Source organism: Octopus sinensis, linkage group LG13 (assembly GCF_006345805.1).
Source record: "Octopus sinensis linkage group LG13, ASM634580v1, whole genome shotgun sequence".
NCBI classification, from domain to species: domain Eukaryota; kingdom Metazoa; phylum Mollusca; class Cephalopoda; order Octopoda; family Octopodidae; genus Octopus; species Octopus sinensis.
In genome coordinates this window covers 57,320,258-57,336,821 of record NC_043009.1, presented here as the reverse complement: position 1 = coordinate 57,336,821, position 16,564 = coordinate 57,320,258, and positions in this window count along the sequence as shown.

Sequence of the window (16,564 nt, the reverse complement as noted above, 5' to 3'; positions counted from 1 at the left end):
TCACACAAAATATCCCGGTCTGTAGTATTAGAAGCTTTTGACAGATATAGGAATGCAATGAACTGTGCTTGATGTTGCTCCTTGCATTTCTCCTGAAGCTACATTGTAACAAAAATCAAATCGAATGTGCCTCAGCTCCCGTCACATTGTAACATGGGGCATGGCGTTTCTTTATAATGACTGGACCAAGCGTTTAAGCATCAATTTGGACATTTCATTCGCAGCAAGGGACAGAAATATCATACTCATTATTGTTGAAGCAAAGAGGGCTCTCTTTTGTGAAGATAATATTAGCATCCTTCTGGCGTTGAGGTATATACTCCTACCCCAACACTTCTGTAATATAGCGACGAAGCTCTTCTGTATTTACCACTGGAATGTTATCCTGTTCCGATCACCATTTTTTATATTCCAGCACTTCCTTCAACAAGGGACAGTAATTCGTGAACGTGGTGGAGCAAATGAATTTCACAAAATTCCTCCATAGCTACTGGATTTACTAGTTAAGGGCGAGCTTGTGTCTGAAGCATACTCCCTTACGTTTCATTATCGGTTACAGTGATCCCTCGTTTATCGCGGTAGATTGGTTCCGAGACCGGCCGCGATAACTGAATTTCCGCGAAGTAGGGACACCATATTTACAGTATTTATTTAGCGTGTATTTGAACTTTTAAAACCCTCCCTGTACTGTTAACAACCCACCCATTACAGTAGTCTATTAATAACAAAGACAACTGTTAAGCAATAACGCTTTAGATTTAAAACAATATTGTTTAAAACAAGATTGTTACTGTACTCAACACGAAAGAAGTTGATTTAAAATTTGAATGATGGTGGTGATGAATTTACTGCGCAGTAGAAATGATGATGATAATGAAGCTGACGGCGGTTTCCTTTCCTGGGACACCTCTTCCACTTCTTCCGAAGGTGCAGCCGTAGTAGTAGCAGCAGGAACTGGCTATTTTTTGCGAGGCTGCAAAAACATTGTGATAGGAAGTTGCTGCCGCTGCTTCTTTTTCCGTTCAAAGAGCATCTTGTAGGGATTCATGACTTCGTCGACCTTGTTGTAAAATTGCACAGAACGAGCCATATCGTCATCCCATTCCTGTGACCCCTTCTTTCAATTCTTTAGCCAGGTTGCAGAGCTTGGCCAGCCGTTCCAAAGTCAAGCCAGTTTGGTCGACAGCTTCTTCCGTTTCTTGCTGCGTTTCTTCTTCTTCTTCGCTTTTAAAAATCCGCGATAGTTGAACCGCGAATTAGCGAGGGATCACTATAGTCGTTTTTCAGTAAAGGACTAATGACTTGACTGATGCCACGAAAGAATTTCTGGAGGTCGCAGAATATCTTGATTACGTAATGGAATTTATGCATTCCGTGCCTGTTTACATGTATCTAGATTTCTTGAGATTCAGCGAACCTCTCATTCGTATAAAGAGCGGGGCAGAACTTCATTTCGATGAGTTCGTCACAGTCACGTGCAAACGTCCTTAATACGTCATACCACTTGGATGTTGGCATATCTACATACATACATACATACATACATACATACATACATACATACATATCCATACATACATCCATACATCAACATACATACATACATACATACATACCTACATACATACATACATACATACATCCATACATACATATACCATACATCCATACATCCATATACATATATCCATACATACATACTATACATAACAAACATCATACATACATACATACATACATACATACATACATACATACATAATACATACCACATACATATCATACATACATACATACATACATACATACATACTACATACATACATACATATCGACATACATACAATACTACTACATACAAATACACACATACATACATACATAAACATACGATACATATTAAACACAACGATAGTTACACAAGCGATACACAAACTAAATTAAATGTGTGGGTGTGTGTGTGTGTGTGTTGTTTGTCTACTACATTGGTGCACAAGTACTCGGCGTCACAAAAGTTCTTGGAAAAATATTCTTAGGGCTGTTGTTTATTTAATACATTTGTGGTTTGGAGGAAAGAAGCAACTACTGTCTACTCACAAGACATCAATACTCCTCAAGTAGGCGAGCATGAAACTACTCTGTGTGTGTGCGTATGTGTGTGTGTGGTGTGTGTGTGTGTGTGTGTGTGTGTGTGTGTGAGTTGTGTGTGTGTGTGTGTGTGATATTAAAAATAAGAATGGGGAATTACACATCCTTCAAAGTTTCTTTATCACAGTATTATATACAAAAGTGAACGCATTGTAAATAATACGGATGTTTTCGGTTTGAACGGCAGTTTCTAACATAATTTCTAGGTAACTAAAAAATGTTTAACTTTGTATACTGGTAGAATGTGTTTATAAAACATCTTTTTCTCTTGGCTTTATTGAGAAAATTCTATAGTTTGAAAGATATTTCTTGTTTTTGTTTTTTTCTTCAATTTCTGCAATTTCAACCAATCACTGACGTCTATTGAAGTAAAAAAAAACATTCTGTGCCGTATGAATATGTCCCTCGTTTAAGAAACAGATTGGGTTTATTTACATTTGTGAAGAAACAAAGATACCCTTGCCCCCACCCCTAACCTTAACCCTAACCCTAAAACAGGTTGAAATGCAATAGATCGATACTAGGGTCATAATTATAGGTGACAATTTCATATGACACCACTAGAAAAAACTGCCGTTCAAACCGAAAAGATCCAAATACTGCAATAAAGAAGCTTTTGAGAATGTATATACTTCTCCATTCTTATTTTTGATGTCTTGAATGTACGCTCTGCACACAACATAAAATCCATAGAAACGTACTCAGGGTTTACCCATCGCGTGAAATACTGTGTGATTACTCTTTACTCTTTTGCTTGTTTCAGTCATTTGAGTGCAGCCATGCTGGAGCACCGCCTTTAGTAGAGCAAATCGACCCCAGGACTTATTCTTTGTAAGCCTAGTACTTATTCTATCGGTCTCTTTTTCCCGAACCGCTAAGTTATGGGGACGTAAACACACCAGCATCGGTTGTCAAGCGATGTTGGGTGGACAAACACAGACACACAAACACATACACACACACACATATATATATATATAATATATATATATATATACGACGGGCGTCTTTCAGTTTCCGTCTACCAAACCCACTCACAAGGCTTTGGTCGGTCCGAGGCTATAGTAGAAGACACTTGCCCAAGGTGCCACGCAGTGGGACTGAACCCGGAACCATGTAGTTCATAAGCAAGCTACTTACCACACAGCCACTCCTGATTGTCTACTTTAAACAATCTCCCATTGTTCCATATCATTTGATGTGGTTAACCAGAACCTGGATTATACTAGAGTGCTTGTAAGGTACCTGCCTGGATTCAAAATCCTTATTTTGCTCGTTCCAGACAACGAGGCTGTCAGGCCTGCTAGAAATAGCAACCAAATTTCCATTAATTTGAATCTTTGGTGCCTTAAGAAAAAAGGGAGAGGGGCGGTACGTGAGTAAATGTATCTTAGATGCTCTCCAGAAATGAGGGATGGTCATTGGTTGAATGTGCTCAATCATTGATATGCTTCATTAGGATATGATTGTGGGATAAACTAAACAACAACAGGTATTTCTGACTTTCTCTCTCTCCAATGTGTGTGTATGGTGAGTGTGTGTATGTGTGTGTGTCGTAGCTACGTGCTAAGAAAGTTGTTTCTCAACCACATGGTTCCGAGTTCAGTCTTACTGCGTGACACCACGGGCTAGTGTCTTCTACTATAGACCGGGTCGACGAAAGCCTTGTGAATGGATTTTGTGAACGACTCAACAGGTAGTCGGGTCTATGGTTTTATTTCTGCGTCAGTTAAGCAATGAGAAGAGTTGACATCAAATATATCATGTAAAGAAAATATACATTTGCAGCGTGGAAGGTGTTTATAAGCCATTTAAAAACACATAAAAACTGTTAGATTCACTTCAACATTTAAATTTAATTTGTCAAAATATTTTCGTCGCTTTGAAACCGCGACCTGTTCACTGACAAAACTCCGTGCTGCATATACAATATTTACCACAAACCGTCTCGTGGGACACCACCACAAGATCCAATCTTTGTTGCGGTGTAGTGACTTATGCACCTCAGTGACCGTAAGAGCTAAGTCAAAGGAGCGCAAGCTCCAGGTGGGGGTGGGGTAGGGCTTTCCATCCGTCACAGGTCAAAGGATAGCGGGCCAGATGAATTTGCGTAGAACCAACACACCTGCCTGGGAAAAAAATAGGTCAACGAAGCATCGATGAGGATTCAAAACCAACAAGACCTGGAACTGGACTGCCTCACGGGAACCTCCTACAAGGTAGGTGGAAGAGAGGACACTCTTAAAAATAACTGGAGACGGGGATTCAACTGGAGATAAGCAGAAAAGACAGACCAGAGCCGAGAATCGTAGAGAAAAGTACGAAAGCCGACGTCCTATTTGAGATCGAAGGGCTTAAGTAAGTATCTCGCAGGACTGCAAGACGTTTCGGTTACTATTCATCTCTTCAGCAGCTGTTGAACTAATACAGTTGCTCGTGTAAAAGGGTTAAGGGTAAAGACTCCTTTCGGTCATGAATGACCATAGGATTGCACCTAGAAAGTTACACCCCGCCCCAGGCACAAGTCCGGGCAAAGGTTGTTTATGGAAGACCATCAGTCACTCATGCATACCAGCTTCTCCTCTCCAGGCCACTGATGTTATCCAAGGGAGAGGTAAAGACCGATATAGCTTTGCTTCAGCTGAGTGAACTGGAGCAACGTGAAATAAAGTGTCTTGCTCAAGAACACTGCCCGGTCCGGGAATCGAACTTTCTACATCATAACTGTGAGCCCAACGCTTTAACCACTGAGCCATGCGCCTTCACTTTATTGTGTGTAACCACACAATAAATAGCCCGTTGTTGACATCATGAACGGTCGGTGTATAAATCAGTTTAAAATAGACATAGGGTCGAAGCGGTTTCCTTACATATTACCTGGAAATAATAACTGTTCTAGGTAGAAAAACCAATTTAAGAGCACTCTACTGATTTAATGAACTGGGATGTTAATTACGTATCTGCCCATTAATAAGACAGATAATATTTAGTTCATCTTGGCGAAATATTTACTCACTGAAAATTCACAACTACGCAGTGTGTGTGCGTGCGTGTGCGTAAGCGCGCGCGCAGTTAGTCGATGTCTCTTTGTCTATGTGAATTACAAGAACGGAAATACATTTCTACACACTTTATGTAAGGGTGTAGCGGGGCTGTAACTATGCGCATAATATGATTGCCCAATGAAGAGATTGTGTGAACAATCGAAACACAGCGCCGTGTGTACATCCTTTCGTATTTTATGTGTATGACTTTGCTTGTATATAAGATAATAATATTACATTACCTCTATACTATTGTATTATTACAAATTATTCTTTTACTGTTTAACTAGTTCCAGCCCAACAGCTGTAACCATATTTCCTCATTACAACTGTTTTGAAAAATGTATGAATAGGGCGTGTGTGTGTGTGTGTGTGTGGTGTGTGTGTGTGTGTGTGTGTGTGTGTGTGTGTGTGTGTGTGTGTTATACTAAGCAGGATTATAGATCAGTATCTGGGGGCGTTGCGTTCAGTCAACTTTCTGATTGAATGCACACATCCATTGGTCGGAAAAATATAATCAATAACGGCTGAATATGAAATTCTACACACACACACACACATACCATATATATATATATACCAGAATAAGCAATTAAGTGTGAAACAAGGTGGGAAAAAGAGTACTCAAATACCAGAGGTAGAGTAATATGCTTTATTTAAAAGCAGCAGAAATATAACAAAAGCTGTTACTCAGAGTTTCACGTTCCCGTTCGTCGGACGGTGTTGTTATATATTATCATCATCATCATCATCGTTTAACGTCCGCTTTCCATGCTAGCATGGGTTGGACGATTTGACTGAGGTCTGACAAAGCAGATGGCTGCACCAGACTCCAATCTGATCTGGCAGAGTTTCTACAGCTGGATGCCCTTCCTAACGCCAACCACTCCGAGAGAGTAGTGGGTGCTTTTACGTGCCACCGGCACAAGGGCCAGTCAGGCGGTACTGGCAACGGCCACGATCAAATGGTGCTTTTTATGTGCCACCTGCACAGGAGCCAGTCCAGTGCCACTGGCAACGACCTCTCTCTCTCTCTCTCTCTCTCTCTCTCTCTCTCTCTCTCTCTCTCTCTCTTCTCTCTCTCTCTCTCTCTCTCTCTCTCTCTCTCTCTCTCTCTCGTATATATATATATATATATATATATATATATATAAGAGTAATGGTCATTGAGACCCACAGGTAATGCTGAATAAGTGCTATAGACATACCATACTTAAGCTCCAGATTCGGTAATTTTGCGAATAAGGGGTTCAACATTGGTTCTATGTCAGCGTGTGTATATAAGGGAATATTGCATATATACCATTATGCCTAAAAAATGGATTTACAACTTCAATATCCATACATATCTTGCATCTATTTTCTTTCCTCCACCTCACTCTCTATTTTGTATCACATCTAAACTAACTATGACTTAACCATCCTCTCACACCGTCTCCAATGACGCGATATAATTAACAGATATCCTAGAAACAGCTGTAAGACCTTCTATCTACGCAGCCTTGGTTTTTTATGTTATTATGCAAAAAATTCTTCCCCTCTCCACGCCACCAGTGTTATCCAAGGGAAAGGCAAAGGCCGATACATGGCAACTCATTTGTACAGCTGAGTGAACTGAAGCAACGTGAAATAAAGTGTCTTGCTCAAGAACACAACACGCAGCCCGGTCCAGGATTCGAGCTCACAACCTCACGATCGTAATCTCGACGCTCTAACCACTGAGCCATGCGCCTTCACACACACACACACACACACACACACACACACACATATAATCGACTTACCCCGTTCCCTGAAATTGCTGGCTTCCTGACAGAAGTTGAAATCATTATTTACACGTATCTATTATTTATACACACACAAACACACACATATATATATATATATATATATATATATATATATAATATATATATATATTATATATATATATATATATATATATATATATATATATATATATATATATCTATAATATATATACCGACGGGCTTCTTTCAGTTTCCGTCTACCAATCCACTCACAAGCCTTTGGTCGATCCGAGGCTATAGCAGAAGACACTTGCCCAAGGTGCCACGCAGTGGGACTGAACCCGGAACCATGTGGTTGGTAAGCAAGCTACTTACCACACAGCCACTCCTACGCTTATGGTCAATTAAACAAATTTAATAATTGTTTAATTGACCAAGGTGACCTTCCCTGGTTCGGAAAAGTCAGCAATCTGAGACGACTTTGGAATAAAGGGTTCCAGAAAAATCAGTGATGCACGTGTAGTATCTGAGAGTAGTGGGATTTGATTCAGTCGACTAAACCCATCAACGAGGTTTTGTGTTCGCGAAGTTTATAATAACATTTATAGAGAGCCTCAAATGCTGAAATAATAATATTTCAGCTCAAAATAATATTATTTGTGGAAGGCTACAAACCCAGAAAGAATGAATAGTAACGGGTCCGAGGAGAAGACATGAGAACACACGCTATGTCTCAAAGAATGGTATCTTATTTGGCGAGCTAGCAGAATCGTTAACACGCCGGGCGAAATGCTTAGCGGTATTTCGTCTACTTAGCGTATTACGTTGCGAGTTCAAATTGCGCCGAGGTTGACTTTGCCTTTCATCCTTCCGGGGTCGATAAATTAAGTACCAGTTACGCACTGGGGTCGATGTAATCGACTTAAAACCTATGTCTGTCCTTGTTTGTCCCCTCTATGTTTAGCCCCTTGTGGGTAATAAAGAAATAGGTATTTTGTCTGCTGTTACGTTCTGAGTTCAAATTCCGCCGAGGTCGACTTTGCCTTTCATCCTTCCGGGGTCGATAAATTAAGTACCAGTTACGCACTGGGGTCGATATAATCGACGTAATCCGTTTGTCTGTCCTTGTTTGTCCCCTCTATGTTTAGCCCCTTGTGGGTAATAAAGAAATAGGTATCTGATTTAGCAAGAATATACGGTGATGAAGTTGTACTGATATATTTTTTCTTTTAATTAGGTGAAGTTTATAACTTGGAAAGTACTGGATAAACAATAAACTGGTTTAGCATTTCAATATGCATCGCATTCAGAGGACACTAATTGAAATGACAAGTAAGCCTAGGAAGAAAGGATGTGCAGCAACTCGTTTAGAAGAATAGTGGCTGTTGCAACTTCGGTAAAAGTGAATGTCGTTTCATGCTAGAGTCTGCGAGTCTCGCCTATGACTCGGGAAGGAATTTCACTATTACTCGTATAGTCGTTCATATTGGTTATTTTCCGATATCTCATTGATTCGTTCTTCATTATTTTCTTATTTTGAAATATAGATTTCTTTCTTTTGCTTATTTGCCTTCTTTATATTCGTTATGTTCGTCTTTGAATAATAGAAAAAAAATATTCATAAAAGTATTTATTGATTAAAATAACTCTTGAATAAAATAACATCGTCAATGCCAAAGAGGAAGAAATGAACAGTTAAAAGTCTGTTACTTAAAATGTTCATCTCTCTCTCGCTCTCTCTCTCTCTCTCTCTCTCTATATATATATATATATATATATATATATATATATATATATATTATATATATATATATACACACACGACGGGTTTCTTTCAGTTTCCGTCTACCAAATCCACTCACAAGGCTTTGGTCGGCCTGAGTCTATAGTAGAAGACACTTGCCCAAGATGCCACGCAGTGGGACTGAACCCAGAACCATGTGGTTGTGAAGCAAGCTTCTTACCACACAGCCACACCTATATTTATGTTATATTATATTATATTATATGTACATATATATATATATATATATATTATATTATATATATATATATATATTATATATATATATATATATATATATATATATATATATATATATATATATATATAATATATATATATATATACATACATACACATATATACACGTATATTTATATTATATGCACATACATGTATACACATATATACATACACATGAAAGCGCGCGTGCACAAATACACACACACATTACTCGTTGAGTTGGGGGGGAAGGAAGGGACAGAACCGCAAGGCCCGTGCCGACACCTCCGATACTAGCGAGATTGATGCCATTAATGTTCCTTTTACACTGTTGCAGATCAACATATGCAGGAAAGACATAAGCAGAGAAGATATTCCGGTAGGAAGACGTTCTCGGGAAGAAGGATTGGGCATAGTGATGAATGTGGGGGGAGAAAAGGAGGGTGTACGCACCATGAGTCACGAGAGTTGGGAGATTCGAGATGTCGTTATGATAGCGTTAGCAAAAACAGGAAGAGGAGAACTAATGATTTGTAGGTATGTGGAATTTTGTTATGCAACCATGACATGCTTTAAAATATACTAGCAGTATCGCCCGGCGTTGCTCGGGTTTGTAAGGGAAATAACTGTATAAGCATTTTTAAAGAGTTACTTCCCTCATATAAACCGAGCAAAAATCATTAAAAATGCGCAAAAATGATGGTAATTTTTTTTAAAATCGTAGACTCATCGTAGACGCGCGCTAATACCCTGAAGGGCTCGATATGAATCACGACTATAAGATACCCGAATTTGGTTAAACTGCACTGCAAAATGTGGGAGTAGTTAGGAATCTAAATCGTAGGAGACAGACACACAACTTGACTTTTATATATAAAGATTAGCAGTATAGCCCGGCGTTGCTCGGGTTTGTTTTTTTAGTTGCGCTTAAAACGGCAGATTTTGATGTCGCGTTAACAAAGTTTTGACATAGTTTCAATCTTTTTTGAAAAGTAAAACTTTTGCATTATGTAGCTTGTTATTCTCTTTAAGTAAACATTTTTCTGGTTGAAATACACCGAAAAGTGGCGACACAGCAGTCAAAAAATCGTTAAAAAATAGGGATTTTCATAGAAAAAAAACCCACCTTTTTGATGTCAATAATTTTTGGTCTTAACATGGTTCGATTAAAATTATTTTCTTTTACAGAATGAAGAGCAAGCCTTCTTCTATCATACTCTCAATTTTAGTCAACTTGCGCCGCAGGGTCTCGGAGGAGATAGTATTAGTTGAAAGCTACCAAGCCTGCCACACACAGACAACTTCAGCTTTATATATATAGATTGTGTTTGCATAACAAAGTACCACGTACCTACAAGTCATCAGTCTTTATATACCAACTCCAACTTGCTATAAAAGCAGGTAGTAATTTAACCTTGTCCTTATTCTTAGTGCAGGTTCTGAAGAGTGCAATTCGATTTCAACACTTATTTTTTCAAAGCTATATTGGAAGTGACTGAGGAGCATATTAGACATATTTTGCTTTATGAGTTCAATAAAGGCAACAATGCAACGGAAAGTGCGGGGAATATTAATGCAATATATGGGGATCGGACAATAAGCATAAGCCAGTGTCGACGGTGCTTCCAGAAAATCCGATCCGAAACCTACAGTCTAGAAGACGAGTCTCCTCCTGGGAGATCTATAGAACTCAACGAGGACATCCTACAAACTCAGGTATAACAAAATCCCATCGTAACTGTTGAAGAACTAGCAGAGAAGCTTGGGTTTGGTCATTCAACCATTCATCGACACCTGCGCTAGAAGAAATACGACCATCTTCTTCCTTAGGACCATACTCGGCCACGCACAGCGAGGATGACATTCCAAAGGCTGCAGCAGTTTGAATGGGAATCAATGCCCCATCCACCATTTTCGTCGGAATTGCCCCATCTGATTATAATTTATTCCGCAGTTTTCAAAATCATTTAGACGGAAAAAATATGAATTCCGTAGATGAGGTCAGAACAGTACTGGAGGAGTATTTTTCGTCACGGACAAGTGAATTTTGGAAGAGGGGCCTTGCAAGTCTACCAGATAGATGGAAAAGCATTGTAGAAAATGAAAGAGAGTATATTTTAAATTAAAAAAGAATTTTGTTTATATTAATTTTGAAAAATAAAAGAAGTATAAAAAAAAACATTATAGGATGACCCAATATATACATGTATGTAACTATGTCTGTGTGTCTTTGTATCTGTGCTTGCCCTCCCCCCACCCCCATCACCACTTGACAACAGGTGTTTGTGTGTTTACGTCCCCGGAATTTAGTGGTTCGGCAAAAGAGACCGATATAATAAATATCAGGCTTAAGAAATAAGTCCTGGGGTCGATTTCTTCGACTAAAACCCTTCAATGCGGTGCTCCAGCATGGCTGCAATCCAATGACCAATACAAGTAAAAGAATACAAGAATAAAAGAATAAATATAGTTTATTCCTTTCGACCGACTTCGTTTCCTCACAGCGTTCTTACAAATGCACATTTTCAGACATTCATTCGGTACATAAAACATAGAGGGCGCTGTTAGTGAGGTTGTGAAGTCGGGAAACTTGTGCGTGGTCTTTACTTCTTTCATTCACAAAATTAGTAAATTAAGTTCAGCAAAAATAAACAAAAAAAGGTTTCAACATAATTAATAACCGCTTGATACGGGCAACCCGCCTAGTGTGTGTGTGTATGTATGTATGTATGTATGTATGTATATGTTGTATGTGTGTATGTATGTGTGTATGTATGTATGTATGTATGTATGTATGTATGTATGTATGTATGTATGTGTGTGTGTGTGTTTGTATGTATGTGTGTGTATGTATGTTTGTATGTATATATGTATGTATGTATGTATTTGTGTGTATGTATGTGTGTGTATGTATGTATGTGTGTATGTATGTGTGCGTGTATGTATGTGTGTATGTATGTGTGTGTATATATGTATATGTATATGTATGTGTACGTATATATGTATGTATGCATGTATGTATTATATGTGTGTGTCTGTCTGTATGCATGTATATGTATGTATGTGTATGTATGTATGGATGGATGGATGGATGGATGCGTGTGTATATATCTTGTAGCCTCTTAATACAGATGTGTATGTATGTAGCAACCCCTCTCTTCCGGAGTTAAAGAAAGGTTTACCACTCTAATCAGTAATTAAATTACGAAAAAGAGAACGCATTATATGAACTACGTATTAACCATGTTGAGAAGCAGAGATTAAGGAAGGATTAAAGGATTAATAGGGACATTAAATAATGGTCTACCGCTTGTTCGGGTTTTTTTTTTCTTTTCTTTTTTTTTTAAATATTGCAACAAAGATATCTGATTGCTTGAATTTTTGCAGTAAAACTTTTACGGCGTAAATGACTACGGCAAAAAATTACTATGGCAACTGTTTAAGGAGAAACTAAATACGAAAAATTCTTCTGCAGCTTAAAGATTTGCACTTGAAATACCTACCATAAAAATTAACAAGTTTTCGTTTCAAAAATTATTTAAGAACCAATTTGCGAGAACCGATGGTAAATGACTTCAACCTAATAAGGCGGCGAGTTGGCAGAAACGTTAGCACGCCGGGCGAAATGCGTAGCAGTATTTCGTCTGTTTTTACTTTCTGAGTTCAAATTCCGCCGAGGTTGACTTTGCCTTTCATCCTTTCGGGGTCGATTAAATAAAGTACCAGTTACGCACTGGGGTCGATGTAATCGACTTAATCCGTTTGTCTGTCCTTGTTTGTCCTCTCTGTGTTTAGCCCCTTGTGGGTAGTAAAGAAATAGGTATTTCGTCCGTCGCTACGTTCTGAGTTCAAATTCCGCCGAGGTCGACTTAGCCTTTCATCTTTTCGGTATCGATAAATTAAGTATCAGTTACGCTCTGGGGTCGATCTAATCGATTATCCCCACCCCCAAATTTCAGGCTTTGTGCCTATAGTAGAAAGGGTTATCATTATTATTATTATCATCATAATCATCATCATCATGCTGGTTCTTATAACCTGATTACTTTTCTTTTATTTCGATAGCGAGCTACGACCAATATCAAGCAGGCTCTTCCTTCTCTCACCCATTCCTTTTTTATCGATCTAATCATGGAGTGTCCTTAATATTTTAGCTATTCCCAATAAGCAAAGTCTGTGCAATATCTCTATCTCACAATATACTTGGCTTTTCTCTGTCTATTTTGCAATGGTGTTATGCTTAATGGTATGATAGCTGCCTTCGTCTTCTACATTCATACTTCAGCTCGTTATAATATGTCAACTTCTCTGCTTTTTTTACTTTCCGTTCGAGCGTCGGACATGATGGGTGAATAAGGAGAATGTCTTACGAATTTTCTCAACAACTGTGATGTCAAGTTTGTTGTGCTCTCAATGTTTGTCTGTTTGTATGGGAAAATATCCCACACGATTCGGCAGCTGATTCAAATATTCTCTCAGGTTGGCGTTCATGCCATATCTTTCAATGCTCAAACCTCCATTTCTGGTATAGATTCCAATATATAACTCTACTAACTTGGGTATGTCGCCACTACTTGTACTCTCTCAGTGCAAACCTTGGACACTGACATACTAAATGAGCCACCGTCTCATCATACGTACCACGTGACCTAGAATTATTCCCTCTTATACTCTATCCATTGCCTGACAAAATTGACCAGGTAATGGCTTGTCTTACTTTTTTGTTTGTTTTTTTTTTCTTTCTCTTGATGTTCATCGTATATTGTCTTTGTCCTCGTAAATTCTCTGGTAGGATCCCCTCTAGCAACTTCCTTCACTTGCATCTAGATTCCTCTGTAATATTCCTTATACTCGGTTTTTGTAATTTTGGAGAAAAGTGAGTTAATTAAATTGAACCAATGATTTAGTAGCAACATCGACCTCAGTGAATTTGAACTCAAGGTGCAAAGATCCGGAACATATACAGACCTCTCAGGATACTAGGAATCCACCAACTTAAGGAAAGTAATAATCATTTCTACTATAGGCACAAGACCTGAAATATGGGGAGAAGGGGATAGTCGATTAGATCGACCCCAGTGCGTAACTGGTACTTAATTTATTGACCCCGAAAAGATTAAAGGCAAAGTCGGCCTCAGCGGAATTTGAACTCGGAACGTAGCGATGGGCGAAATACCGCTAAGCATTTCGTCCAGCGTACTAACGATTCTGCCAGTTCGCCACCTTGTAATAATAACAGTTTCTGTTGACAGGCATTAAACATACAAAACATGGACAGTGCAAAATAGGTGGCATACGACATACCAATGTGTACCACTCCGTTTCCTTCGCTGATTTTGTATTGCATCAGTGACTTTGCCATGTTCATTTGGACATAATATAATAAAATGTAAATTCTGACGCTGATACTAAATATCTCATATGTGTGTGTGTGTGTGTGTGTGTGTGTGTGTGTGTGTGTGTGTGTGTGTGTGTGTGTGTGTGTGTGTGTGTGTGTGTGTGTGTGCGTGTGTGTATGTATGTATGTATGTATGCGTGTATATATTGGGTTGTCCGGAAAGTTCATGCCGATTTTTAAAGGAAAGAAAAAGGTCAATAAATACTTGCCATTACAGTTTTAATCAACCAAATATGAACCATTTTGTTGCACAATACGTCTCCATCTTTCCTTCAACTTGAAAATACCCTCTTCCATGGTTTCATGGCAAAGAATTCATTAAGGTATCTTTTTACGTCATCCAAGGAATTGAAATTTTTACCATTAAGACTATTCTGCAGAGACCTGAATAAGTGGAAATCCGAAGGAGCAATATCTGGTGAATATGGAGGGTGAGGTAACACATCCCAGCCGAATTGCAGCAGTTTTTGTCTTGTTCCCAAAGCATCAAGTGCCGAAAAGGAACTTTCTTATCTTCCATTTTAAAGGGTTACAAAATTAACACAGATTATAGGAACATAAACCTTCTTCCACGAAAAGATAGCTTAAACTGTGTTCTAAATGGTGGTATAGTGAAATCCTATTTTAGGGACTCAAGCATGTTCTAAAATAAGTCGAAAGATAAGCTGCTATAAATCGGCACATACTTTCCAGACAACCCAATATATATATATTGTTCTTTCGAAAAAGTGTTGTTTTTTTTACACAATTGCCTGAAAGTGCTCGGCTCGAACCCGAGCCGCTAGACATTATATAACTTGGTTTAAGAAGAGACAATATTTAGGTAATCATCCTATAGATATGATTTATGATTTTTTATACATGTTTTTTAGTGTAGGATGATGGGAGACAGTAAAAATTTCTTTACATATATAATCGTGAATCTTGGTAAAAGTCATCGTGATCTGAGACAGTTGCCGACGACCAACATAACGTAATCTTAAATTTTCCTTTCTCTCAGATTTCTTCGAATCTTGCTATCTATTTCCTTATTTCTTGATGAAGGGGACATTGTTAGTGTGAAACTAAAGGATTCATACCTTGTAGACAAGTAGACTCCAGAAACGACCGTCGAAACACATCTTATATGGTGCTATAATCCTCTGTGACATTACTCTTTTACTCTTTACTCTTTTACTTGTTTCAATCATTTGACTGCGGCCATGCTGGAGCACCGCCTTTAGTCAAGCAAATCGACCCCAGGACTTAGTCTTTGTAAGTCTAGTACTTATTCTATCGGTCTCTTTTGCCGAACCGCTAAGTTACAGGGACGTAAACACACCAGCATCAGTTGTCAAGCGATGTTGGTGGGGAAGGAACAAACACAGACACACAAACAAATACACACACATACATATATATATACATACATACATATATATATATATATATATATATATATATATTATATATATATATATTATATATATATATATATATATATAATATATATATATACATACATATATACGACAGGCTTCTTTCAGTTTCCGTCTACCAAATCCACTCACAAGCCTTTGGTCGGTCCGAAGACACTTGCCCAAGGTGCCACGCAGTGGGACTGAACCCGGAACCATGTGGTTGGTAAGCAAGCTACTTACCACACAGCCACTCCAGCGCCTTACTTTAAAACTCTTAAAACAAATTTATCCTTATCATTTCTCTGACTTATAAATCCATTTTTATGTTTTCTCACCGCCGTCGACGTATCTTACAACTTTTAATTCTTAATTCAACATTTTAAATCTTAGATTTAATATGATTTCTAATCTATGTATCACACTTTATCTACTTATCCTTTGCATGTATATTTTTACCTCATGTATTTATTATTTCTATTCTAATTAATATATTGATATGTTCCTTGTCTTAGTGTGTCCATTGTGTTGTATGTATTTATTATGCTGATATAAATCATATCTATAAGATGATTATCTAAATTTGTCTCTTCTTAAACCATACAAACAGGGTGCAATGGGTAAATTGTTGCCATTTTATATTTTTAATTTTGTGCATGCGCATTGCTTGTTTTTTATTTTGTCGATTACACAGTATAGTAGGGCCAATTGGGTACCGTCTCTGAGGAAAACAGCACCATGACGCAATTCACTCTGCCAGAAATTTGTAAACGACATGCTGTAATGCTTGGTATTCGCGCCGGAAGCTCCAATATGAGCAG